The sequence below is a fragment of the Pezoporus flaviventris genome, unplaced genomic scaffold (genome assembly GCF_033815535.1).
Source record: "Pezoporus flaviventris isolate CSIRO_AGI_PZ_B2104156 unplaced genomic scaffold, CSIRO_AGI_Pfla_v1 ptg000020l, whole genome shotgun sequence".
Taxonomy (NCBI): Eukaryota; Metazoa; Chordata; class Aves; order Psittaciformes; family Psittacidae; genus Pezoporus; species Pezoporus flaviventris.
The window spans coordinates 8,491,580-8,497,636 of NW_026892568.1; positions in this window are offsets into that span (position 1 = coordinate 8,491,580).

Sequence of the window (6,057 nt, forward strand, 5' to 3'; positions counted from 1 at the left end):
GCCTTTATAGCTTATTGCAAGCATTTTAGAGTTCTTCCTTTACATCTGGGCCTTCTCTGAACAGGAACATTTCTGGAAAATAAAAAGACCCCTCAAACTCCTCAGCCTCACATTATATAACACTGTATAAAGCAGAGCGGTTGGCATTAAACCTGTCCGACACCGAGCAGTGCCACCAAAATAAGATGCTGTCGATGACGGGACAAAGGTAAATGATCTGTCGTTTACTAGTGAAGCATGGAACCAGACTCTACAATACAACTCAGAGTTATAAAGCAGGGATGTTTATTACGGTGCCGGGTGCAAGGGGGATCTCTCCTCCTAACTTGCACACCGAGGGGTTTATGACACACAAACATGCATATTCATTAGGTTCCCGAGGGAGTGGTGGGGATATTACAATTAGTTTAGGTACTCATTATCATCAGTCTCCTCCCTTTTGGCACTTGCGCACTGCCCTCCGGTGGTCGTGGGCAGGGGTCTGCAAGAGGAAGCAAGCAGTCTTCCTCCGGCTGCACTTTGCACGTTTGGCACAGTTGGCTGCCCCAGTAATCACGAAACTCGATGAAACCACCCGTACCTGCAAGTTTCTGATAGCTGGCAAAGATTTAGAACAGTGGGACCTTCGTACAAAATGTATTGCAAGCAGAACAGGACGGGCAGACAAGGAGTATCCAAAGCTAGCCGACGTTCGGGAAGCACCATCTCCAAACTAACTGATCATTACGATGGTCACTCATTGGAAGGATGGAAAGAAATAATTCACTCTTGTTGGTAAGACTACTAAATTCTGTTATCCCAGCACAGACTTACAGCACAAACATTGTTCTGTCTTAGACCTAAGTTAAAAGTATCTTAACCCTATGTTTTCCAGGCACTTGCTTTCCTTACATCACTAGGTCCAGTCAAAGCAATGAAGCTCAGCAGGAACACCCCTTCCCAAGGCACGGGACAAAGGGATGTCTGGATGTAAGCCCTGGGGGTTTAAGGTGCGTGTCCTCTGCGTGCAGCCGCAGGGCGGTGCTGAAGAGGAGCCCGCGGGGAGCTGCTGCGGGGCTGGGATACATCAGTTCCAGTTTCCTTTTCCCGCTGGGCTCTTAAATATTTACACAGGAAATTCCACCCCTTGCTCCAGCAGGATCCCCCCTCCGGGTGTTGTGCTTCACTTAACGCTGGCCTCCCGCGGGGTGCAGAAGCGGTTGCACGAACACACCCCCTGAGCGGGACGGGGGGGGGGACACACTGGGGGAGACCTTTCCCTCCTTGGACAACACTTGGAGCCACAAACACGGAGGGGAGGATCCCGAATCATCCCCCCATGGCCTCCCACAGCGATTCGCTCCTCCTGTGAGCGGCCGCGGGCGCTGCGGGGCCCTGCGGCTGCGAGGCCCTGCGATGGAGCCGCTGCCATGGCAACCGGCGCTGGCCGCGATTGGACACTCGTGTCCACGTTAGGCACCCGTAAAGAACGCGGAACACGGTGGTTTGTTCCCATTCGGCCGCCGTAGCCCGCTGAGGCTGGGGTTGGTAGATGGGGCGAGCGCGGGTGCGCGCCGTGCGCATGCGCACTGCGTGCGGCCTCAGCTGCGTGAGGCCTCAGCTGCGTGAGGAGGGGGTCTCGCTTCGCCTCACCTAAGATGGCGGCGGGCGCGGGTTGAGCGCCGTGAGCTGGGGTAGTTTTTAGCTTCCCTCACAGGCACTGAAGTCGGGATGTTGGGTTCAGTGGGCTCGGAGTGGGTGCAGTGAGATGAGGTGACCCTGGGTTCGGTGGTGGGTTTGGGATGCGCCTGTGCTGGCACCCCGGGAAATGAGTCTTACGTCCCTCCAGGAGTGCCCAAAGGCCCATGGAGTGTGTGCTGCTGCCCTCACTGCCGTGCTCGGCAGGAACGGGTCACCCTCCGTCTTTGTCAAGGTACTTTGCAGTCGCGTTATCTCTGGTGCTCTTATTTATATGTGTTCTGACAGCCCATGAAGCGTGCTTCAGTGTGACTGCAGTCACACAATCGCTCTTAAACCTGCAGGTGAGCAACAGATGGTTTTGTCTGCATCTGATCGTGAGCAGCTCTGAGAATAAGAGCATTTTGTTCTGCATCCTCTTGTGTTCCTGGATGTGTTTCTCATTTCTCATTTGAGCACCAGAGATCCAGGTCTAAGGAAAACCAGAATAATTTACTTAGGGAGCTTTAGTAGTGGAGGAGGTGGTGGCTGGGGAAGGAAAGTGTCCACTGCCCCTTGAAGGAAACGGGAATAGGTGGAAATGGGAAAGAGCATGGCCCCATACCTGCCACAAACCTCTCTGCTTTTTGCATTTACAAGGTTATTTTCCATCTCGTGTTGCCTTCTGTGCTGCTCAGGGGAGTTACAGGGTTGTTTGTTTGGGGTTTTTTCCAAACTGTGTCAAATATTTTGGATAAATTCCTCAGGGACATTTCTGAGAATGAATCAAAGGCAAAACTCCTCAATAATACCCACCGGAAGAGAACACATAGGAGTTTCTATGGAGCTACAACACTAAACCCCCTGCTCCTTCCTGTCCCTCCCTCATATCTTTAAATCACTGTATCCAGGCTACATGCCTTTGACAGGGAATTAAATCCCCAGTCTTTGAGTTTATAATAGATTTGGTTTACTCCCATGAGAGTGGTGCAAGCCAAGTTCAAAACCTCTGTTGTAGATAGCAGTCTGGTTTAGATGATAGCTTCCTGTGGGGAATGCAATAACTGGTTCTGAAAGCGGTGAGTGGATGCTGTAGGGAATTTATGTAGTGAATGTGTGGCAAAAGCATCTCCTGGTTTAAGAAGGCATCACCTTGGTTACCACGCACACTCCTGATGGTCAGTCACCTTTTGATACACATAAGCACTGTATAAAGGCCACAGAGAGAAATCTTCCTAAAGCCCTTTTCTAACCTGCACTTCTCTGGCAGTTGTCTGACCAACATAAGAGATTCAGAGCCGCCCTGCAGAGAAGGACTTGGAGGTGTTGGTTGATGAGAAAATGAACATGAGCCAGCTTCAGTGTGCACTTGCAGGCCAGAAACCAACCATATGCTGGGCTGGATCAAAAGGAGCGTGACCAGCAGGTCAAAGGAGGTGATCCTGCCTCTTTGCTCTTGTGAGACCTCACCTGGAGCATTGTGTGCAGTTCCGATGTACTCAACATAAAAAGGACATGGAACTGTTGGAACAAGTTCAGAGAAGGGCCATGAGGATGATCAGGGGACTGGAGCACCTCCTGTATGAAGAGAGGCTGAGGAAGTTGGGGCTGTTCAGCCTGGAGAAGAGAAGGCTGCATGGAGACCTCATAGCAGCCTTCCAGTATCTGAAGGGGGCTTATAGGGATGCTGTGGAGGGACTCTTCATTAGGGACTGTAGTGATAGGACAAGGGTAACGGGTTAAAACTTAAACAGGGGAAGTTTAGATTGGACATAAGGAAGAAGTTCTTTCCTGTGAGGCTGGTGAGGCACTGGAATGGGTTGCCCAGGGAAGTTGTGAATGCTCCATCCCTGGTGGTGTTCAAGGCCAGGTTGGACAGAGCCTTGGGTGGCATGGTTTAGTATGAGGTGTCCCTGCCCATGGCAGGGGGGTTGGAACTGGATGATTTTAAGGTCTTTTCCAACCCTAACTATTCTATGATTCTATAACCTCAGTGCTGGAGGAAGCTGGGCAGTGGTGTCTGTCACCTTCTGTTTGTGGCAAGTTAGTGGTAGTTTGGTTTATTCCTTCACCATAATAAGATGACTGAAGCGGCTTTCACAAAGGTGAGGTTTTACATTGATTTTGACATGTTCCAGGAATGTGATCTTGTGAGTCCTCTCTAAATGTCAAGGGAAGCAGGAGAGATTCTGATCTATGTGTTCAGACTGAGTTTCAAAATGATAGAATCACAGAATAGTTTGGGTTGGAAAGGGCCTTAAGATCATCCAGTTCCAACCCCCTGCCACGAAAGCAGCACTAGATGGTAAGAATTCCTGAAGATAAGCTCAGGCAGTGGGATGGAGTGCTGGTCCTGTGGATTTGAGTGTGGCTTTTTGGTAAGATGGGAACAGAGCAAAACATGGAATTCCTTGTGATTATTTTTCCTTTAAGCTTTGAATAGATCTATTGTGCATCAACCATATGTGATCACTGGAGCCCAGCCAACAGCTCTGGAATAGCTGTGGGACACTCCCTTTTGGAAAGGGGGGAAATGTGTCTGAAATGCTTTCTTAATTCCCAAAGTAGGTCAGGAATGCAGTCATTGGGATGCGTATGTGTAGTGAGTGAGTGAGTCACGGTGTGGTCAGCTCTTGGGAATGCTGTGTACCACTGGCATTTGTTAACTGCTCCATGGCACTGGGAACAATAAACCAACAAAGAGGAGGTATTACATGGTTTGGTTCATCTTTGTTTGCCTCAAAGAAATGGGATGATTTGGTTTATTTTCTGTGGGAGGCTGGTGTCACATCTGCTCTGGGAATTGTGTTGGGTTTTAAGGCAAATTATTGGGGATGCTGCTGGAGGAAGAGGTAAAACAGCCTCTAACATCGTCCAGGGGCTTCATAAACAGCCTCCACATGTCCAAAACCGGCCGTGTGACCTGGGAGCAGTGTGGCAGGGGGGGTGTGTGCCTTCCACATGTGCTCACGCTGGCTGTGAGGCTGTTCCCAGTGGTAAAAACCAAGGGTGAGGTGTGATGAGTCCACTGGGCTCAGTTTTAACTCCCCTACAGTGATGAAGAGATGGCAGCTGCAGTGCAAGGAGAGGTAACACTTGGAAAGAGCCAGTGCTGTTTTACTTGCTGCTGACAGTAGAAAGCGTGGTTCTTTTTGGAGCTATTTTTTATCACTGTTTGACCACAGCTCACATTTTTTTACCCAAAGCTCATGTAAACGCAGCCCCAAAGTGCTCACGATTGGAAGGAAGTTTATAAAGGGCATGTTCTGAGATGGGGGGGAGGAAAGGCCAGTCCTGTTTATCCGCTGGATGGTGCTGCTGCTCTGTACAAACCGCAGAGGGGTCCTGCAGCTCCGACTGAAGGCTTCAAGTAGTTCTGCTTCATAGAGGATCAAGGATACCCACAGCCCTTTTCTCTGTAGCAAATCTTGCACGAATCCTGCACGTTTAAACAGAAAAGGGGAGATTGAGGTGAGCTCTTAGGCAGAAGCTCTTCCCTGTGAGGGTGCTGAGGCCCTGGCACAGGGTGCCCAGAGAAGCTGTGACTGCCCCATCCCTGGCAGTGTTCAAGGCCAGGTTGGACACAGGGGCTTGGAGCAAGCTGCTCTAGTGGAAGGTGTCCCTGCCCGTGGCAGGACTGGGACTGGATGATCTTGAGGTCCTTTCCAACCCAAACCAGTCTGGGATTTGATGTTGTGATCCACCTGTTATCCAGCATTCCCAAGACCGACTACAGATAGGAAAACTCCTGAGCAATTCCTTCTGATCAGGACCAGGGTTTTTCTAAAGTAATCCGTTTAAAAGCTCCCTCAATCCCCCAACCTCACAATTTAACCTTTATTTCACCGGCAGGATGAATCTTGGTTGCTCCGTTAAGTGCAGTCAGCTCGCTAGGGGTCACTGGAGGAAAACCTTGTTTTCTCTCTGTGGTTGTACTTCATTGCGAGGGAAGAGAAGACACATTCTCTGATGAAGCCACTTTTCTAGAGGCAGGGACTTGGGTTTGAATTTGGTTTGCTTTCCCATAGCATCAGATAACATCAGAAATAAGGGTTTGTGACTAATGGGACATTGTTCTAATGTCCTTGTAGCTTTTAATTGTGTTGTTCTGTGACTCTGTCTTAAAGATCTAATCGATCCTTAGGAAGGAGAGGACTTTGTGGATCACTGCCTCTGTCATTTGTCTTCCTTGTCAACACTGTTGCAGCCTTTTATTGGAAACAAGAATAGCTCGTGCGCTGTGAGAAACTGTTTTGCAAGCTCTGCCTATGACGTAGTCATTGGAATTCTGCTCCTGATAATTGATGGAAGTAGAAATGAACTTGAGATGCTGTTTTTTAAGGAAATGGGAGGCTGGGAGTTTGTGGTGAGTGAAGATGGCACCACTGGTTCAGTCACTTC